Raw genomic sequence first — 23,050 nt, 5'->3', positions numbered from 1 at the left:
AGGGAGAGTGAGTTTCACTAGGGGACGGACAGAGAGAGAGAGAGAGAGAGGGAAAGAAAGGATCCCAAACAGGCTCCGCTCTCTCAGTGCAGAGTCTCACATAGGACTCCATCTAATGAACTGTGAAATCATGCCTGAGCAGACTGAGCCTCCCAGGTGCCCCTATGCTGTATTTTTCAGCCCCCGACTTATTTATTTTATAACTGGAAGTTTATGCCTCTTAATCCCCTTTACTTGTTTTGCCCATCCCTCCAACAACACTCTGACAAGCATGACTTTATTTTCTTTGTGAGAACTCTTTCTGTTTGTGAGCATGTGTGTGTTAATTGGTTTTGTTTTTTAGATTCCACATGTAACTGAAATCATCTGGTCTTTGAATTATTATTTTTTTAAAAGAAAATTAATGTTTGTTTATTTTTGAGAGAGAGAGACAGAGCATGAGCAGGGGAGGGGCAGAGACAGAGAGGGAGACAGAATCTGAAACAGACTCCAGGCTCTGAGTTGTTAGCACAGAGCCCACAGTGGGGCTGAACTCAGGAATGGTGAGATCGTAATCCGAGCCACAGTTGTTTAACTGACTGAGCCACCCAGGCGTCGCTTTTTGAATGATTTCATGTAGCATAATACCCTCCTCTAGGTCCATTTATGTTGTTACAAAGAGAAAATTTTCTTTTTTTAATGGCTGATTAGTATTTTATTGTATATGTATATACCACTTCTTTATGCATTCATCTATTGATGGACGCATAAGTTCCTTCTATATCTTGGCTATTGTAATCCTGCAATAAACATAGGGGTATATATATTTTTTTGAATTAGCATTTTCATCTACTTTGGGTAAATACCCAGTAGTGGAATTACTGGGTCATATAGTATTTTTATTTTTAATTTTTTGAGGAATTTCCATACTGTTTCCCACAGTGGCTGTACCAATTTACATTGCCACCAACAGTGCACGAGTTGAAGTGACAGAAGCTGTGCAGAGGCCCCTCAAAGAAAGTCATCTTGTCTGTCAGTACTGGTATTGATGATCTCTAACAATATATTCTAGCAACAGAGAACTTTTACTTTTGTATTGGCAGCTGGACATCAGCTCTTAGTTGATTAAGCAGTCACTCCTAATTACCAGCTTGGATAAAAGTACACCTCTACTAAATTTAGACATTATTCCTTTTATATCTTCTTGACTGGTACGATAGTATAATTAATCGATCATTGATTTGTAGTATGTTATTTCTGCTTTGGCTTGTTAGGAGACATAACACTATTAGTTTGTGAAATACCTGCAGTGAGCCTGTGTTAAATTGTCGCCAAAGACAAACTCAGTCTCAGAGCATTGATTTGGCTCCCAAAACAAAACAGTATGGTTACCATAATAGGGAATGAGGTAGACAAATAGTCACAAAATTAAAACCAAAGGGATCCGTGGCTGTGACTAATGACTGCGGGTCCTTTAATGACTTGGGAAGCCTAATAAGATTTTACTTATCTGCTCAACAATAACCACAGCAACACAAATCCAATTTGGCCAGGTGAATAAAGCCAGGCTTGGCCTGGCACACAGTCACGGGTCTGGCAACTGTTTTTGTGTTTGTATTTTCCCCTATCTTTCAAAGAAAGTATGCTGGCAGTCCCTTTATTCGTTTGCTTATTTTTCTTTAATTGACAGATTTAACAATGTACCTTTACAAGATGGTTCAGGTTTCTATCAGCTATCTAGATTCATGATAATTTTGTTCATAGAGACATTGATCACTTTCAACGTTTTTTATTTATTTTTGGGACAGAGAGAGACAGAGCATGAACGGGGGAGGGGCAGAGAGAGAGGGAGACACAGAATCGGAAACAGGCTCCAGGCTCCGAGCCATCAGCCCAGAGCCTGACGCGGGGCTCGAACTCACAGACCGCGAGAACGTGACCTGGCTGAAGTCGGACGCTTAACCGACTGCGCCACCCAGGCGCCCCAGAGACATTGATCACTTTAACCTCCTGTAGGGCATTCCATTACTTCTCCGTATTGATTACTTAAGATATGACCAGGTGGGTAGGAAGTCACAGGTACTTTAGATTCCTTGTTAAGTTACTATTGTGCTTGGGGAAGGGAGATCAGCCACATGAAAATTCAGGCTCCTGCTGTCTTAATTATTTGAGCAACCCTCCAAAGTACATTCTGCATCTTCTATCTTCTTCAACTTGAAAGTAGCTAAAGTTTTGAAGATTCTCTTTTTGCTTTAGAGACACCATATATCAAACTTGGCCTGTCACATTTCCTGTGTGAACTGTAGGTTGTGAGCTATAGCAATTTCAAGCTGATCGAGGCTGAAGTACACGCAGCAATAGTACTTTATCGAGAGGATACGCTGTGGAAACTTAGTTGGTGTGCAAATTGTGGCATATGCACACTGAGGCAAGAGTAATCACAGAAGAATCTGGGCTTTTACTGTGATTGGTGTTGTTTTGGTTTTAACAAAGTAATATTTTGTTGAGCAACTAACCATTTTTCTCTCTAGAGACAATTCCTGGTTTGCTATTATGCTCATGTAGAAACCCTAAAGTGACCCCAGGTTATCCAACAACCATATCGCTTGAGGGTCTCTGGACCACCAAACCACAAAATCAATGTGTTAGTCATGATTTAATGGCATTATGTCTCAAGACTGGATTTGAAAACCTACAAAGAGCTAAACTGCTAACATGTCAATTTCACTGCCTCCTTTCACACAACTCACATTTATAGTGAAATTTTTATGGGAAATTCTTTATGACCTCATAACCTCATGACCTCATGACCAAGTTCATGAGGTATAAATGAACTTGGTTTACTGATGTCTGTGCTTAATATGTTAGCAGGAACAGGAAGGTAGATACTGTAGTTTTATAATGACTGGCACACACCGGGAAGGGGTGGGAGGGCTCAACAATAGCAAAGAAAGTAAATCTTCCCCATGGGGAAACATCTGGCAGTGTGGCACATTTTAAGAAGGTCTAAGGTACGAATATATACTGACTCAGTGCAGTGGCTAATGATTTTGACAGATCATCAGGGACTTGGAAAGAAAAAGCCAGGAGGATGTGTAATAAGGAAATTTAGAGAGGAAAAAAAAAAAGGTATATGGATCCCTCCCTTCTTAACATGGACATAGAATATAAAGATGTTTTACTCAGCAAAAATATCTTTGCAAAGGAGGCTTTGAAACTCAGGTAAAACAGATGATATGCTCTGTGGCCCTCAACAAAAACTCTTGCCCAATAAACTGAGTGATTATGATAAAAGGTACAAGGGCTACATAGACTTAACCCAGATTACCACCCTCATCAATCTAACCTTGTAATTGCCACTGCTGAATGCCCATCTGCTATATATATATATATATATATATATATATATATATATATATATGTATTTATACACACACACACATTTGCATTTTGTAGAAAATTTGGAATAAGGCTTTTTCTTGCTTTCTCTGCTGCAGAGGTAGTTGATTTTATCCCTTGGTCAATAATGCCTAGAAACTATAAATAAAATTTTGACTGACCTGAGAGATGAACTAATCAGCTAGAAATGTGATAATAATGAGCATTAGATCATTCTTTTGGGGAAAGTTGAGTATGATTGAATTTTTATTTGTATGAAGAATAGTTGCATTATGCTAGGTGGAATCAGATTGTTATAGCTATTATGTGAACAGCTAAATTAAAGTAAACATAACATTTGAATAGTCAAAAGGCCAAATGTGTACTCACTCAAATATGGTACTTATTGTGTGTCATCCTAGACTGATTTTTTCCCACTATATTTTCTGAAAATCCAGCAAGTACAATATGAGACCTGCATATAATTTAATTTTAATGGGGTGGACTCTTTTGTGAACAACTTGGAGGTGGAAGGGGAAAATGTGAAGGGGTAGGAGTATATGGAGTCACTGGTGACCCTTTTAAGCCTTGTGGCAGAAACATTAGGAACTTCTGCGGAAACAGTGGTGTAGTTTTAAGCATTGGGTCCCTAATGTTATAGGGCCAGATGCTGGACAGCACTGGCAGTGGTATTTCACTAGAACATGGATGGTATAGTATTCTCTATGCAGAGTCACCTAGAAACCCCTGACTTTCAGGTGACATCTCTACAGGGAGCCCTCTCCAGAATTCCATCTGTCTGTTGAAGAAAGTCACCTCCCCAACATCATGGCCCTTTCCAGGGGCACCCTGAATATAATAATTTACCAATGCAGGGTTAAGGATGGTCAGGCTTCATAGCTCCTGCTGGAATTGGCTAAGGTTGTTGTGACGTGTCCCTACCCAACTTGGTCTTCTTTTTAAACCATGTTCCTTAATCTTCACATAAATGTTAATCCTAAAGCCTTCCCTAACTAATTTACTGAATGTTAATCTTCATTTCATCCTGGGTAACCTGACTTGTCACTGCTGGATATTTTTTTCTACTCTTTCTGAGTATGTGTTATCTAAGCACAGTTCTTTGGTCCTCGTGGATATTATTTATTTTAATTTTTATATCTAAATTGTATTATATATGTATATAATATGTATATCTAATATTTTATATCTAATATCTAACATTTTAATATCTAATATGTAATATATCACATATTTTAATAATACTCTTTTTGCTTAAATTTGGAAGTACAGTCTCTATTGCATGACAATGTGAATACTAACAACATAATTTCAAAAAATATTTCTTCTTTTCACTTTTGTACAGGATATGAATATGATTTTTATTTGATCTTTTAGAAATATTTGTTTATGTTTAAAAAATATGATGTCCTAAGATGTCCTAAGATGATATAATGTCTATATTTTTAGTGATAGCAAAAAGTTGAATATTGTCTAGTACAAATTCAGACTTTCATGGAAGATGCGTTTGCAGAGTCCTCTCTACTGCTGTGTACAATTATGTTTTTTTATTAAAAAATTTTTTTAATGATTTTATTTATTTTTGAGACAGAGAGAGACAGAGCGTGAACGGGGGAGGGTCAGAGAGAGAGGGAGACACAGAATCCGAAGCAGGCTCCAGGCTCTGAGCTGTCAGCACAGAGCCCGATGCGGGGCTTGAACTCACAGACTGTGAGATCATGACCTGAGCTGAAGTTGGACGCTCAACCGACTGAACCACCCAGGCGCCCCAATTATGTTTTTTTTTAAATCGCAAACATTATTATTATGTGAGGAATTCTCAAAGATGTGTATGGTATCTTATTGCAACTACAGTGCTTTAGTTCCAAAACCAGGCTATTTAAATTGATTCTGGACTAACCACCAGGTAGACCATGAGGAGTTGTTGTTAATAATGCTTTGTTCTAGAATTGTAAGCTGTAAAGAGAAGCATTTTTTAATATAGCGTTTTAGTTCAGGTTCTTTGTCCTTGTTTGTTTTCTAGTTGTATAAATTTGTATAAATTGGTAATGGGATGTGAAAAAGAAGAGATATTTGAGACAGAAATAAGTGTTTCTATCCAACAATGTCTGACTTAAAAAAGATGTTTTTGGTAATCATGTATTACATCTTAATCTTTTATAGTGTCCTCTTTCAGCTAGACGCTAACCTGTGAGTTCACAATACAAAAGTGAGAGGCTAACGGAAGGACAACAGACAACTAATGAAAATTATAGACACTTTGACCAATGGATAGTTGGGGACATGTTCTAAGATTTGAAGTGGTTACTTTGATGCATTTCTTTCATAAGAACATCCTGGTATACCCATTTTGATAAAAAGACATTTTGCCACAGCTGAAAGTATAAGATTTTAACTGCTTTACCTGTTTTCATGTCCGTTTAATTTGCTAAACATCAAACTCTGAGGTGAGGATCAGTCTTAATGTAAAGATGATGATGAGGTGCCATTATGAGTGCAAAGAGGAAGGTAAATTCAGCACATCTGAAGGACTAAACACTCAGGACTTGTGTGTATATAGCGTTTAACATTAAAAAGGGCACTCATTTTTCTAACTATGCTATCTGTTTTCTAAGAGTCACGTGAATTTTTTTTCTTAAAATGTTTATTTTTCAGAGAGAGAGCCTGAGCAGAGGAGGGGCAGAGAGAGAGGGGGACCGAGGATCTGAAGCAGGCTCTGTGCTGACAACAGAGAGCCCCATATGGGGCTCGAACTCATGAACCATTCTGAGCAGAAGTTAGATGCCACCCAGATGCCCCTAGTCACATGAATTTTTAATCACTTTAAAAATTTTCATATTTCTTCCTTAAAGTCTTGTTTCAAATTGATACATACATTTCACTGCTAAATGACAGTGTATGTTCTCTTTTCAATTAACAAATCTAGAGGCCGAGTATCTTCTTTTGTTGTAATCTGTCTGCTTGTGTTAATCTTACCAATCAGGTCAATAAAATACAGATACAGCATTGATGGGGAAGATATTTGAGCCATAATATGACTTTTTATTCTGATTTCCATACTGGTGACTAAATCCTGTAATATTTTCTAAGACTTAAAGTGTTACTTAATATTATAGACATCTATATACTGTGTAGATATTTCCTTAATAAAATAGTTTCAGAGAGGGGCGCCTGGGTGGCTCAGTTGTTTAAGCATCAGACTCTTGGCTTCGGCTCAGGTCATGGTCCTTGGTTCATGAGTTCCAGCCCCACATTAAGCTCTGCGCTGGCAGTGTGGAGCCTGCTTGGAATTTGTCTCTCTCCCTCTCTCTCTCTGCCCCTCCCCTGCTTGGTCTCTTTCTCTTTCTCAAAATAAATAAATAAACTTTAAAAATAATATTAGTTTCAGAAATTAAGTATTTTTGATGCTATCTCAGTTATAAGTAGACTTTGCAAATATATGTATTTTTTCTTTCTTGTTTTCTGCTTTTGCAAGTGTAAATGGATAGTATGAGGTTCTGTTAAAGACCTCCTGTTGATCCTAGTTCTTAGGAGGAAATCTTCATGATCAAAACAAGAAAAAAATGCAGGTTCATTTTGAAAGATTTTTGAAAAAACATCTAATTACAAGTTGATTGAGTTAAAATAGTTTCAATTGTGAAAGGAACACCAAGTCTGTTCAACATCATAGTTCGACAAAAATTTGGAATTGAAAAGGGGTCACCTTACATTTATCAAAAAAGATTGTTTTGTTGAGGGCTGGTCCAGTCAAACTCCAGTGAGAAAATAAAAATTTGAACTGAAGTAGTTAAACAATGATTAAAAGAAGTGTTTTGGATGAAAGAGCTGTGCTCAACTGTTGCTTTATTGTTTGTTTATATTTGACTTTTAGTGACACTTCAGCTGTTTGGATATAAATTGTTTATTTTTGTAATGTTAAGTTGACTTCATCCTTTGATATAAAACAACCTACATATATTGTCAGTAGAGCGGATACAACTATGTGAAAATCATTAGGCAAGATGCCTGACTACAGTCTGGCATTTCATATTGCACAAACTGTTACCTAATTCCTTAGTAGAAATCCTGCACCCTTTACAAGTGTGAAGACTGGCACTAATTGTCATCAACATTGGCAGACTATAGGGACTGTCCAGTTAAAGTGACTGGACATGACATCTAGAACACCCCTTCCCAATTACAGAGCCTTTTCAGAAAGAAGGGGTTGTGGCAAAAGCTTGGAGTTACAATGAAAATAAAATGTTCAGTAACTTGCTGCATAAAGAGAATCTTACTGTATATCATCAGTATCATATTTTGGCTTAAAAATAAGAACAAAACAAAAAACAAACAAAAAGCTATATCTTTAACTCATGGTAGCTAATATACTTAACGCTCTTGCTATGAACTCTAGGCTTAAAAGGATACTCAAGGTACAAAAGGTTCAAGTGAAACCACAATCAAGAGGTCCCATATTAAATATTCGTGCTAACTGGAGTACAACTCTTATTTCTAGGCCTGGTTTCATTTCTGTTACATAAGTCTAAATAGTTTTGTGCATTCGTTTTTGGCATTTGGAAATTAGGACAGTGTATAATATGCAGAACTACTAAGGAGTTTTCAACATAACTTGGTACTGTGAATATCAGTGTTTCCAATTAAAAGAAGACATAACAGAAAAATTTTCAGAAGTGTTTGCAGCCTATACTATTTTCATCTCGACTACACATTTTCCAGAGGCTTAATGCCTATCACTTTTTGATAAAAATAAATACTGAGGTCCAGGCTTTTACTTTTTAAACATGAAAATATCTTTATTTTATTTATTTATGTTTTAGATATAATATTTTTTAATTTTAATATTTATCTACTTATTTATTTATTTATTTATATAATTTATTGTCAAATTGGCTTCCACACAACACCCAGTGCTCAGCCCATAAATAGATAAAAATGATGTAGTTTATATATACGATGGAATACTACTTGGCAATGAGAAAGAGAAAATATCTTTATTTTAAAGTCATATTTACTACTGCTTCTGAGTCAAAAAGCCATGACAGAGTAATTACCAGAGCTATAATATAATACAGGACTGAAATAAGAACTAGTACTTGAAATGGCACAAATAAACACTCCTACTATCTACAGATTCTTATAACTTAGTGAACACGATTCTTGAGAAACTGTGAATGCTTGTTGGCTCTGTGTTAGCTACCTTCCTACTTGCTTTCTCTTCACTTGTAGCTGGAACTGGAGAATTGATCTTAAATTTTCCCAGTCGTTTGAAAGTTGATACTTTTCACCATCCAGTAATCCCCAATTACATTATGTTATTGCTTGTCAGAGACTACATGGAAGAGACCTGCTTTATGTAAATATTTTGATGAAATTTAAAAAAGAATGGGAATGTTTAGAACATCACGCAGTAGACCTATGAATATTTCTTCCCTCTTCCTCTAGGCCTTCCTTCTATAATTCTAAAACTGCAAACTTTTTGATTTTTCAGACTTTAATACTGTATACAAAATTAACTTAATTAAATACTTAAATGTAAGACTTAAAACCATGAAAGTCCTAGAAAAGAACTTAGAGCAAAACCTCCCTTACGTTGGTCTTGGCAATGAATATTTTTGATATGTCACCAAAAACAAACAAACAAACTGCAGGAAACAACGGTAAAAATAAACAAGTAAGACTGCAGTGCACCTCCTTCTTTGATGTGAGAGAAAATCTTAAAAGATGTTGTGTTCCACATTGTAGCAATTTGACTTCCTTTTCCTAGATTAAAGTAGCCTTATTAAAACTTTGTACATTCTTTATAGAGTTTCATTTAGATGTTATATTGGAAACTGATTAGTGTGTAAGACATACCTCTATAAAGTAATATGAACTTTTAAAAACTTTTTAAATTTTGCCTTATGGCATAGGTCCATAAGCATGCATAACTGAATGAATTACCAAAAGCTATCAGGGGAACCCTGCTGTAATCACCATCTACATCAAAACATAGAATATTGTTAGCATCCTAAACCTGTTAGAACGCTCTTTATAATCACCAACTCTTCCTTTCTTTCTGTAGCTCTCTTCTCTCCCTTTCTATAATCCAGAAGTTTTTGTCAACCAATTCCTTTTTTTCTTTTCTTTTTTATTTGTCATGTAACAAATGCTATGGTATATTTCTCCCATTAGCCAATGGAATCATGACAATATGTTCTCCTTTTCTGACTTGTTCTGTTCAATATTATACCTAGATTAATTTATGCTATTGCATATAGTTGGATTTCATAGATTTTCAAATATAGCATACTTTGTTTGTTATACTGTTAATGGTTAGTTAAGCTGGTTTGCTGTTATTATGAATACCTAAATCGTGACACCTGGGTGGTTCAGTCAGTTAAGCGACCAACTCTTCTTTTTAAATTTTTTTAAATGTTTAATTATTTTTGAGAAAGAGAGAGACAGAGTGTGAGCAGGTGTGGGGCAGAGAGAGAGTGGGGGACACAGAATCTGAGGCAGGCTCCAGGATCTGAACTGTCAGCACAGAGCCTGATGTGGGGTTCGAACCCACAAACCATGAGAACATGGCCTGACCCGAAGTCGGACACTTAACTGAGCTACCCAGGTGTCCCTAACCACCCAACTCTTGATTTCCACTCTGGTCATGATTTAATGGTTTGTCAGTTCAAGCCCCTCATTGGGCTATGCACTGACAGTGCAGAGGCTGCTTGGGATTCTCTCTCTCTCTGCCCCTTCTATGCACATGCTCTCTCTCTGTCAAAATTAAATAAATAATATTAAAAAATAATATACTTCAGATATTTTAGTTTCTTGCTATACATATGTGTTCATTTTTGTTTGGTGTTATTTGTAGCAAAATTGTTAGATCATAGGATATATGACCCTTGCTAACTTGAAGATATAATTTAGTAGGTAAAAGCAAACTATCTTATAAAGTGGTTATACTAGTATATGCTTCCTCCATTAAGTGTGTGAGAGATCTCATGTTCCACATCTTTACCAATATTGTCTGATTTTTATTTTGTTAGCTCTTCTTATGCGTGGGAGAGGCATTTCATTGTAGGCTTAATTACAGTGTCCCTGGTTTTTCTTTTTTTTTTTTTTTTTTTTAAATTTTTTTTTATTTTTGGGACAGAGAGAGACAGAGCATGAACGGGGGAGGGGCAGAGAGAGAGGGAGACACAGAATCGGAAACAGGCTCCAGGCTCCGAGCCATCAGCCCAGAGCCTGACGCGGGGCTCGAACTCACGGACCGCGAGATCGTGACCTGGCTGAAGTCGGACACTTAACCGACTGCGCCACCCAGGCGCCCCTGTCCCTGGTTTTTCTAATGAGGTTAAACAAAATTTCATATGTTTATTTTCCATAGTATATTCATTTCTTTTGTGAATTACTTTCAAGGTTATTGCATATTTGAATTTGAAATGTCTATTTTTTTCTAGTTAATCTGAAGGAGTTCTTCACATATTTTGGCTAGAAAAAAACCAAACTCTTGGTTCAAAATGTTGCAATCATATTCTTCCACTCTAGAATTTGCATTTCAACTATATTATTGGTTATTTTGATGAGGAGGTATCTTAAATTTGTCTATCTTTATCTTTCATTTTTGTTCTTTTTGTAACTTCATGAGAATAATAACACTCTGGATTTTGTGTATATCATTATTTTTTTTTTTATACTTAGAGTGACCTTACTGCTTGTTCTTCCAGACACGGACTTAATTTTCACTGGTTGCCCTGCTGTAATTATAAATCTCATCCACTTAACATTACATTTACATTAGGGATAGATGTAAATTTTACCAGGTTTATGGTTTTGACAAAGAAGTACAATTAATCAAAAGAATTGGTAACAGAGTAGAAGGTTTAGGCAAAGGAGAAAGTATGAGGACCTACCACTTCAATTAAGCTGGCTGTTGGAGGGAGAAAGTGGCAGTCAAAAAAGAGATTTAATGAAATTGGGAACAAAAAAGAGCTGCAGTTACTGGTGATTATATGGTCTGTGTGATGATTCAGAATGACAGACTGAAATAGGATGGAGAAAGGGAGTAAAAGGAATCAAAATACCAAGGTTTTGGAAAGACCTCAAGTACCTACTGAAGTTGTGTATAATTAAGATACCAGTCAGTTAATTTTGCTTGTATAGACTCTACAATTATAAAACTTAAATAAACCTGGAGAAATCACTCAGCCAAATTTACTTCTCACAACATACGTTTACCAAAAGTGGGGAGCAGGGGCACGCATCCACATTTCCTCCTCCAGAAGAGAACGGTGGTTAAGAAATGGGGCATAAAAAGGCTTCATTGCTCCTTTAAGAAACTCACAGTGATGTCAGCCCTCGTCTAATATGAAGATCCTTTGTTTCGCTTCTAGTGCTCAAAACCCCTTCACGGCTACTTCCTGTGGCCCACATTTCTGGTACCCTCAGGTTGCATAGGCGTGGGCTATTGACTGGTAACATAGCTTTAACTCTCTTATAAGCAGGCATTTTGAGTCCTATGACAGAAGCTCTGCTGACCTTGTTAAAGAACTTCCTATACTTGCTAAATTTCCTCCTGTTTTCTCCCTCATTCCCTTTGTGTTTCAGCTGAGTAGTCCTCCTATGCAGAGCTGGTATGATGCATCCAAAGGTCGGGGCCTGGGATGCCTGGTGAGCACTGAGCCCTTTTTCCATGTGCTCTGCTCTACCCTGGGTTGCAATGCACTGTATGCATTTTCCCTGCTGAAAGGAGTGGTGCCTCTAGCGTGTTATTTACCTCTGCTGTCTTGAAAGTTGTTTCAGAAGGCTCTCAGTTGCATTGCTAAGACGTGAATGCAGTTATTAAATTGGTTTTTCTGTTATCCACTTAGAGAACTAGTATTTTTGCTGAATTTAAGTGTCTTCTTTACCTTTGCCTTGTCTTCTGGACCAAATATTTGATTTCCTAACATAATCGTCCACATTTTGTCTGGAAGAGTCTTCTAGAGCTTGAAATAAAACATCAATAAGTACTGGGTCTACAAAAAACATCCATGGTTCAATGCCCACCTTTACCTGCTTAAATGGACAACCTTTTTTTTTTTTTTTTTTTTTTTTTGATGTTTGTTTTTTGAGAGAGAGACAGAGCGGGAGCAGGGGAGGGGCAGAGAGAGAAACCCACACAGAATCTGAAGCAGGGTCCAGGCTCTGAGCTGTCAGTACAGAGCCCAACACGGGGCTCAAACTCACAGACAGGGAGATCATGACCTGAGTTGGAGTCGAACGCTTAACCAACTGAACCACACAGGTACCCCATAAATGGACAATCTTACTCAGGCAATATCTCCCATCAGACTCTTTTCTAACCTGGACTTGGATTCAATCTGCCATTACCTTGCCCTGTTCCCCTGTAATACATCTTGGTGTGTGTTATTTTAGACCACCAATTCTGTATACTTCTCAGACCTTTCTTTCCTTCAGGATACAAAGAATGCCTGTGTCTCTATGTCTCTAACTCTGAGACATCCTGCACCTTCCCTAGGCCCCGGATTTTGCTTAGGATCACATGTTTGCTTGCGGCATGAAATCGACACTGGAGCTCTCTAGAAGTGAACACTTAGTTGCTATGTAAAAACAGCAACTCAGTCCAGCCGTGTCCAAAGTTGAGTATCACTGCGTTATTTGGTTTCCCAAATTTTATTCTTTATATCCCAAGTTTTTCTGCAAAGTGGATCGGATGTTTATGGTTTTGTGTTATCAGGGAAAAAAATTACCACTGGTCTGCAACTGAGAAATGAAATAACTTAGAAATACAATTAAAGTGTCCAAATATGGAGAAACAAATTATTAACTTTATTACTTGATAAGCTTGGTTGGGTAATATAGCTTAGTCAAGACACAAAAATGGCCTTGTTGATATCCTACTGTAAGTACAGACCTGTGAATAGCCCACCTAATGTTTGGGTCTGCAGAACAGATAGTCAGTGGATTTTTGATTCCCATTGACCTAGATATAAAAATAAGGAACATAAATCAAATCCCAAATGTTTGCTCCCATCCCCCCATATGGTAAAGGTGATGCCTCATCCTTTCAAGTAATATAAATTATTGTCTGTCACCTAACTTCCAGATTAATCACTGTACTTGCATGAGGAGGACCAGAGTGGGGTATGCAGCTGAGGTATGTAGATATGCTCACAGAAGTCTTGCTCACCCAAACCACTTTTACTAAAGTACATCATTTATATACTCCCGTGAAAATTTTCTTGATCATAAATTCTCTTATTATTTTCTTGAAAATAAATGCTTTATTTCAAATTTTAAAGTAATTATTTTTAAATTATGAATACATGCTTTAAAATGAATATATTTTTCTACATAGCCAAATGATACTTTTACAGTTAAAAGAAAAAGTAAAAATAATTCCATGATATCAACTAGTAACCATTTCACATTCAAATATTTTAAGTTGTCCTAAACCTACCTTTTATAGCAGGTTTGTCCAAATCAGAACAAACCCAGGATCATTCAGTTCATCTAGTTGTTGTGTACTTTAAGAGTCTTCATTTAAAATAGTTATATTTTTCATGCTACTGACTTGTTGAAGATACTATGCTAGTTCTGTCTTTTCTGACTGCCTCCTGGGGTAATATGTAGTTTATTCCGTGCTCTCCTTTATTTCCTATACATTGGTAGATAGTAAAGGCTTGATAAATTCAAGTCAGAATACATCACTTTGTAATTTATGATTCTCCATTTCAGCAGACGCATACTATCTGTTATAACAACACAAGTACTAAGATTGATCATGGATTAGGGTGCTGCCTGCCTGTCCCTTTCATTGTTCAGCTATATTTTTCCTTAAACACATTCTTGAAAGACAGTTTTCATTTGATATAGAATTCTCATCAACTGGCTATTTTCTCTTTTTTTTTTTTGAAGATAATATTCAACTCTTTTCTGACTTTCGTTGTTACTGTCACTCTGATGTCCCACTCTGTGGATAATTTGTCTTTTTTTTTTTTTTTTTTTGGATGCTTTTAAGACCATCTCTGTTTATGGCATTCTGCGCTTTGTGATATCTAAGCACAAGGATTTTTGTGTTTGTTTATCATGCTTGAGATTTGTTCTGCTGACTGAGGATTGTCTTTCCATCCATTCTCGAGAACTTTCAGCTATTATCTCTTTGATTTTTTTTTCTCCTCCACTCTCTATTTTCTCCCTCTGCAATTCCAGTAAGATAAGCTAGACCTTTCATTACAGCATATGTCTTTCTTTTATTCTCTTTCTTTCTTTTTTTAACTAAACTTAGACCTTTCCATCTGTTTGACTGACTGCAATGTACATCTACTTATCTGTTCTCTATTTCTCTGATTTTCTCTTTAGGTGGGATTAGTCAGCTGTTTAAGAAATGTTCAAAAAGTCTAATCTCACGTCACATTTGCTATAGCTACTTTGGTTTCTTCTCAAGTATCCCTAATATGTTTTGACATAGACATTTTTATACAAGTTTACTACAGATAGAGAAAAACGTACAAACATGAGGGTAAAGTTCAATGAATTATCACAACATAAACATACTCATTTGACAATGACTGTGGCTTAAAAATTTGAACATTATCAGCCCTATTTCCATAGCCACTCTTAATTGCTGCCACTTCCTTTTCATTAAAGGTGAGTATGCTAATGAGTCTAATGCCATCTGTCAATTTTTCTTTTCTTGTTTTGGACTTTACGTGAATGGATCATATATTATATATTATTTTGTATTAGGGTTATTTCATTCAGAAGTATATTTGTGACATTTATCCGTATTACTTATTATAAGTAACAATAGCTGGGAGTGTTCCACTGCTATGTGGTATTCCATTGTATAAATATCACAAAAATTATTTATGCATTTTATTGTAAGTGGACCTTTGGATTTTTCAAGACTGTTACAAACAATGCTGCCATAATAATTTTTGTGTTATTTGTTTTTACATATGTATTATTTATTTATTTTTAACATATGTACTCAATTCAGTTGGGTGTATACTCAAAAATGAAATGGTTTGTCCATTATGTACGCAATCTATTGTATAACACCATGCACTTTTCTGGACTGCTTGTGTGTGCTGTATCATTTTTCACTTGCATCATCAGTATATTGTTTCAGTTGTCCACATTCTTCCCATGCTTGGTATTGTTATTTTTAAAATTTTAGCTATTTTCATGGGTGGTGATTGCTATAACACTGCAGTTTTGTTTTCTTTGATAACTAATGTTATTATGTATATTCTCATGTTTGGTCTTTTATGTATAGTTTTGTGTGTGTGTGTGTGTGTGTGTGTGATGTGTCCATTCAAAAATCTTACTCATTTTTATTTAATTTTTATTTATTTTTTGTTTTAATTTTTGAGAGACAGAGAGAGAAAGAGAGAAAGAGACAGAGCTCGAGTGGGCGAAGGGAAAAGAGAGGGAGACATAGAATCAAACAGGCTCCAGGCTCTGAGCTGTCAGCACAGAGCCCAACGCGGGCCTTAAACTCATGAACTGTGAGATCGTGACCTGAGCCAAGGTTGGACGCTTAACCGACTGAGTCACCCAAACAATCTTTGCCCATTTTTAAAAATTAGATTTGCTGCATATTGTAATCAATTATTTTTCTTGCAACTTGTATTATTTTAGTGTGCACATTAGCCATAAAATTGTCTGTATAATTTTTTTGTCTGGTTTCACAGAACTCTTGTATTCTAGTATTTTTTTTACTCTGGAGCCAGCCCAGTCCCCTCCCCTGAAATCCAAATTTGTATTTTTAATTACCTATTGACACCTTCATGTGGGTTTTTATCTAATAGGCACTTTGACCTTAAAATGCCTAAATTTTAGGTACTGATATTTCCTCAAACCAACTCCTGCCAAAATCCTGTACGCCTGAATTAATGGCAACTCCATTCTTCCAATTACTGAGGCCATATTCATTAATTCTCCGTTTATCTCATTAACTCACATTCCATCCAGCAACACAGCTCAATCCTAAAAATATATTCAGAAACTGACCGTTTACCACCTCACTGCTATGACTTTGGCTCAAGGTAATATCATCTGAGGGGCCCTGGGTGGCTCAGTCATTTAAGTGTCTGACTTTGGCTCAGGTCATGGGTTCGCAGTTCATGGATTTGAGCCCCATGTCGGGCTCTGTGCTGACAGCTCGGAGCCTGGAACCTGCTTCAGATTCTGTGTTTCCCTTTCTCTCTGCCTCTCCCCTGCTCATCCTCTGTCTCTCTCTCTCCCCCCAAAATAAATAAAAACATTGAAACATTTTTTAAGGTAATATCATCTAAGATATTGTAATAGGATCAACACTCACTTCGTCATTGCTTCTGCTCAGTGAAATAAGTCTCTACGCCTTTGCTGGAAGATTCCTATTAAAACATAAATCTGAGCTCCAGCTTCCTCAAAGATCCTCATGACACTGAAAATAGAGCCCAAGTACTTATCAGGTCTCGTAAGGTCCGTGGGATCTGCCTCCCTGACAGCTCTCTGATCCTTCTCCCTCTTCACCTTGATTTGCCACCTGGTCTCCATGCTGTTCCTCAGACAGACAAGCAACACATCCTTTCTTAAAGCTTTGCACTTAGCGTTTTCTCCACCTGGAAAGTTTGACCCCCAAGACACCTGCAAGACTGGCAGTTTCTTAAAAGTCACTTACCAGGTGGGGTCTTGCCTGACACCCTATTTAGAATCCCAAAACTCTTCCTCTCCCACATTTAACATTCTTCTTTCTATAATCTCCTTAGCATTTATCACCATCTTTCATACCATATACTTTCCTTATGTATCTTGGTTATTGTCCATTTATAACTTGGAAGCATTTTCCGTCATGGACTTCTGTTTTGGTCACTGCTATATCTTTATCTCTAAAAACCATGCCTAGCACATGATAGCACCGTAATAAAGGTTTGTTGCTTGGATACATAAGAACATAAACAGATCCACTGTAAAGGAAAAACTATAGTGAATCTTTTTCTCAGGATTCATTTTCTGTGCATCTGAAGAGTAATCCTTCTTATACATTATGGAGTCCTTTGATATATTCAAGCCCCTATATGTTTGTTGTTGATTCTTGTCAGCGTTTTTCTATCCAAAATAAATAGAGTCTGCACTTATGCCCTTTATTATTATTTTTATTTATCTCCTCCTTTTTTGCAACAATTCATTCTCTGCCTATAGCCGTTTTTGGCATCCTCCTTTTAGATAGTAGGCTGAAATACAAGAAGATATACCATATGCTAGTCAACATTTCAGGTGACAATATTCTGTGATTTTGATAGACTGAGGTAGAAAATTCACTGTTAATTTTTCTGTTTGCGTGAGGGTGAAAACATTTTTAAGTACCCTGGGATATTCAGAATTTTTCTTTTGCCCTGAAGCAAAAATATTAACAATGTAGTCTCTGGTAATCCTTATAGTGTATGTATTCTTCCTATCGTTCTTCCAATGACTACATCTTGGGGTATAATGCTGGATATTTGTCTGGCAAAGACATACTGAGATGTGTAAGCAAAAGATGGACTCCACCTCATAGAGACTGACTATAACATTGGGATTACCACCAAACATGCCTGCACTTGTTAACTCATATTCTTTCTTTCTGTGGTTCTATAGTCTATGAGTTGGCCAGTAGAGATTTTAAAATTTAGCTCCTTCTGTTTTTAAGTGGTGAAACTTCATCTCAAAGAGTCACAAATTATGGACCCTTTTCTGCCTGGGTGGTCATCACTCCATCGCTTCCTTTTCTTTGATTTCACTTGTATTTTAATAGGAAGGAACAGGAGAGCAAATATGACATTTCAGTGAGGTGTGATTTCAATCTGTTTTTGTTATTAACCTAGAATTATATGTATTATTTTTGATATTTGGTCAATATTTTGCTATTATTAACTTAAAATATTTTTACCTAATTGTTGCATTCGCATAGTATAAAAAGACAAATGCCAAAAGCTTACAAAAATAATAAGATGAACTCATCAAGCCATGGCCACCACTCTGCCATACTTTTCAATTCACAGCAAACTACTTTAATGTCTTTTAACTATGTCCAGTGTGTTTTTCTTGGTATTTCTAACTAATAATAGCATTGTGCTATCTCTTGATTCAGCATTTTAGTTATTATCACAGCACCCTTCAGCCACTACCTCACTCAGCCCATACTCCCAAAATAGCTATATTGCAAATTTGAATAAATACATATTCAGTGTTTTGATTTTTCTGACTTTTAAAATATTACTGACTGCTGTTCTAAGTGGCATACCATGGGTACACTCTCTTTTGTTATGTATTTTGCATTTTCCTGGGGTTAATAATTGACTCTTTAAAAAACTACTTGCTTTTCTTAGAATCTTTGACTTAGCCATCCTACATTTTATAAACTCTGTAAATGATTTTTTTAAAACACTTCAGTAGCTTTCTGAGAGAGGGGTAATGGGAGTTCCGTTTACTTTTAAAACTTTGCATCTATAAAAATGTATCTATTCTACTCTCACACTTGAGTTCTTGTTTACTGGATAAGAATTCTAGTTTGCAAATGATTTTAATTTACAAGTTGGAAGAGTTTTTTTTCCTATTTCTTCTCCCTTCTAGTGTTGGCTATTGTCGACTCAGATATCCTTTGGATTCTTCAACTTTTGTACACTTTTCCTCTCTGGAAAATGTAAAAATGTTATTTTATCTCCAATGTTGCAAGATTTAACAAAATGATAATTGTTTGCCACCACCATACAGTCTCCCTGAAAAGCCTTTTTTAAAAAAAAGTTTTTAATGTTTTATTTATTTTTGAGAGAGAGAGAGAGACAGAGCATGAGGAAGGGAAGGGCAGAGAGAGAGGGAGACACAGAATCCAAAGAAGGCTCCAGGCTCTGGGCTATCAGCACAGAGCCCAATACAGGGCTCGAACTCATGGACCTAAGATCATGTGCTGAGCGTAAGTTACATGCTTAACCGACTGAACCACCCAGGTACCGCAAGAAAAGACTTTGTTTTGAAAAAGAAAGTATAAGAAAATAATTTCCTCCCCATCAAAAAATTCTGTTCTTTGTCTAAAATCTCTATTAGATCATGTATCTTTATATACTTCAACATTCCCTTTGCAATGTTTCTTCGTTTTAGTCTCTATATTTTGTGTTGGTAGCTTCTCTTATGAATTGGAAAATCTTCGTTCATTCATATTTAACAATGAGGCGATGAAAAGCTCTCTGTGCATGGACAGAGCTTGCTGCTGGTGAGCTAGTATGGGTTGAAAGTTTTGCTGTTGGATTTTTTGCTGAAGAAACTTTTTAGGCTTTTTCTCTTGGATGTTCATTTTCTTCATAGCAACACAAAGATTATAGAAAAAACTCATCTCTTTGCCTGTGGATTAGCAGCCCAGATGTGGATATTCTGAAGCTTTCAGTGAGCACTGGAGTCTCAGTTGAGTCAGGGGACTTTTACTTAATTTTCAGGTTTTCTGTCTTTGCACGACCACACCAAGCGTGTGCCACCTTTGAGCCAGGAATGACCTCCTAGAAGATGGGGGAGAGATAGCCACCTGAGTACACACCAAAAAATATAAATTGAGGACTTAAATTTCTCTTTGCATAAATGTTTGAACGGTCTGCTTGCTTTCTGCGAGCCTCTCCCTGCCACCCCACCCCCACCCCATGATCCTCACTCCTGTCTCCTATGGCTCCGTGTATCTCCAGTCATTCTCCTTAATATCAATACCTCCATCTTTAGGGAAAAGGAATTACCTTCTTACTAATTTTTTGGAGCTTACTAATTTATTGGTGAGGCGTAGCAAAGTGGCTTTTTTCAAAATATAGACTACAATAAAACCAGAACATTTGAATAGATGACAATGTTATCAATATATTTAGCAAATAGAAATCTGGCACAGAAGGATTTTGAGGTTAGAGTTAGAAGACCAGGGGTCAAGCAATATTATTACAAAATTTGTAATAATACTGTTATAAACAATACTGTTTGTTCTTAAGCAAATTTTGAAGGTTGAGTGTGTCTTGTTTCAGAGAGAAAAACTTGGCTTTATGGCAATAATGATTTTGTATTTTCCACTAACAGCCTCTCATCTTACTGAATGTGAATTATATCCATCAATTCAAACATATAAACTTAGTAACAGCCCATTACTTTTTGAGGCCAACATGCTGATTTTGTTGACATAAGTCATCCGAACAAAACTTCAGTTAGTTTTCAGTAGCAAGCAAAGAATATTTGAACACAATATCAATTTTATCTAAATACGTGTGAAACGACAACACTAATACTTGAGTTATTTTTGGTATTTCCTATTTGCAAACAGTATTTAACAATCAAATATTAGTCATAGTTCTGACTATTCTCAACTTCTGATTATCCTGAATGACAGAAGATAGCTATGTTTTCAAGAAATCAGATTTTTGTTTATTTACACGATTTATTAAAACAACATTTTATCTTTAAAAATTTTATAAAAATCTGACTGAGCTACCTTTATGCAGATAAACATAACAAATAAAATGAAACAACAGTAATTTCAACCTGAGATAAATCATGTTTGACAGGGTGGCATGTAGTCAACTTCAGTTTTCCAGGAATAGCCTCTAAAACAGTATATTTGGGGGCGCCTGGGTGGCTCAGTCGGTTAAGCGTCCAACTTCAGCTCAGGTCATGATCTCACAGTCTGTGAGTTCGAGCCCCGCATCGGGCTCTGTGCTGACAGCTCGGAGCCTGGAGCCTGTTTCGGATTCTGTGTCTCCCTCTCTCTCTGACCCTCCCCCGTTCATGCTCTGTCTCTCTCTGTCTCAAAAATAAATAAATAAATGTTAAAAAATTAAATAAATAAATAAATAAATAAAACTGTATATTTGTCAACATCATTATCTCATAACAAGACTGAGAAGTGTTTGCAGGTATCTGAAATGATGAATTTGGGATTCACTTTTGTAAGTTATTTGCACATAGTGCTTTTGGGTATAAAAATATATGTACAAAACTTGAGAACATTAAAAAAAATTCAGAGGTTAAAATAAAGTGATAGAAATTCCCTGCCATACACTACAGAAATCCATGGGTAGGCATATAAACATATTATCTGAAGTATTTCGTTACTGTCACCCTAAATACAGACCATCTTAGTTTGGAAGTAGACATGAGTCTCTATGCAATGGGAAATGTGGCTTCATTACTCCATCCTCTCTTGCTTAATTTGTAAAAATATGGAGTCTATTTATTGCACATTTAAATTATGCCAGGCTAATCGCTAGATGCTTCTCCTTCATTAATTGATTTTATCTTAGTAAAAAAAACATGTACTATCAAACCTCTTCTGTAGATGAAGAAATAGAGCTCAGTAAAACTACTATACTACATATGTCATACAATACTTCATAATCCCACATAGCCATAAACATTATAGTTGGAGTTTAAACTCAAGTGGCTAGGCTCCATGGACCTTGGAGTTACGCTTAATCAGTGGTAAAGATCACTTTGCCTCCAAAGGGATACTATAAAATTTTGTTGTCATTATTAATGGTTGTGGTGAAGGGAGATATAGAATTGCCAGGTGAGTAGGAGACAGGAGAAGCTGGAAAGGTTTATTTCTAGAGGGAGAATGGATTTGAGATGAAAAGAGAAAGTATGACTTTCCTCAACTAGTATAAGAAGGTTGGGAAACAGCAATTTATTAAGGAGCTCTCAATATTTGTTAGACATTGTGCTAACTGCCTAAAATGTGCCATGTTATTTAATCTTCAAGAAAACCAGATTAGATGAATATTAACATTTTTCTTTTGAAGAAGCTCAAGTTCAGAGAAGTAATGTGGATGCCCAAAGATGAATACCTTACCTAAGAATTTAGGCATACATAGTTAATGGCTAGTGAGACCATTAAAATAATTCAGTTCATAACGATTCTACTCACAATTTAGAGATAGATCTATCTCTACCACATCTATCCTTGTCCAGCTGACTGTTTGTGCTGACTGTACCGTGAGTACAGACTTGGGGAGCAAGATTTACTGAGAGTGGGAAAAGGAAAGAGCCCTGCCTTGCTCCTTCCTCCCTAAGAAAGAAGCCACTTAAATCACAACATGGGTGCTGATATCTCTACTTCACTTTTCTGTACAGCACAGAGCACCATGTGTGAAGCAGCTCCGAATACATGCTTTGAACGTTATCAGTAAACATAGGATGTAAGTGTGAAAAAAATGTAACTTCGATTTCACAGTATCATTTTCATTGCTAAACATATGGTATTTTCAGAAATCCTGGTGAGTAACTAATTGGATTTTGAAAGAAAATTGCGCAGCTTGTGATAGCCATGATGTAGTTTTTAGATATCGTTATTGTTCTCATTCTTTCTGATAGGGGATTAATTTCATGGTTCGAGAATAATATAAGTGTTTATGATGAGACAGATATTCTAACCACGTGGTTGTTCGCCTTTTCACTCAGTCCTGCTGTTATTTTGAGTTTAGATTACCCCAGAAGAAACAGCACATTTTTCCTGCATAAAATCTACCTCCATCTATTATTTTTCCTCCTCAAAAGTAAAAACATTTCTCTAGTCATCCCAAATCTAAACTTAAAATTATACACACCAAAGCAACTTATTCATTCTTTTTTCTTTCTTGATTATTCTTTCCTTTTTAAAAGTAAAGAAGATTGCCCTCACCAATGGTGTGCATCATGTAATTTG

The sequence above is a fragment of the Panthera onca genome, chromosome F2 (assembly GCF_046562875.1).
Source record: "Panthera onca isolate mPanOnc1 chromosome F2, mPanOnc1 haplotype 2, whole genome shotgun sequence".
NCBI lineage: Eukaryota > Metazoa > Chordata > Mammalia > Carnivora > Felidae > Panthera > Panthera onca.
Note: the sequence above shows the minus strand (reverse complement) of the source record.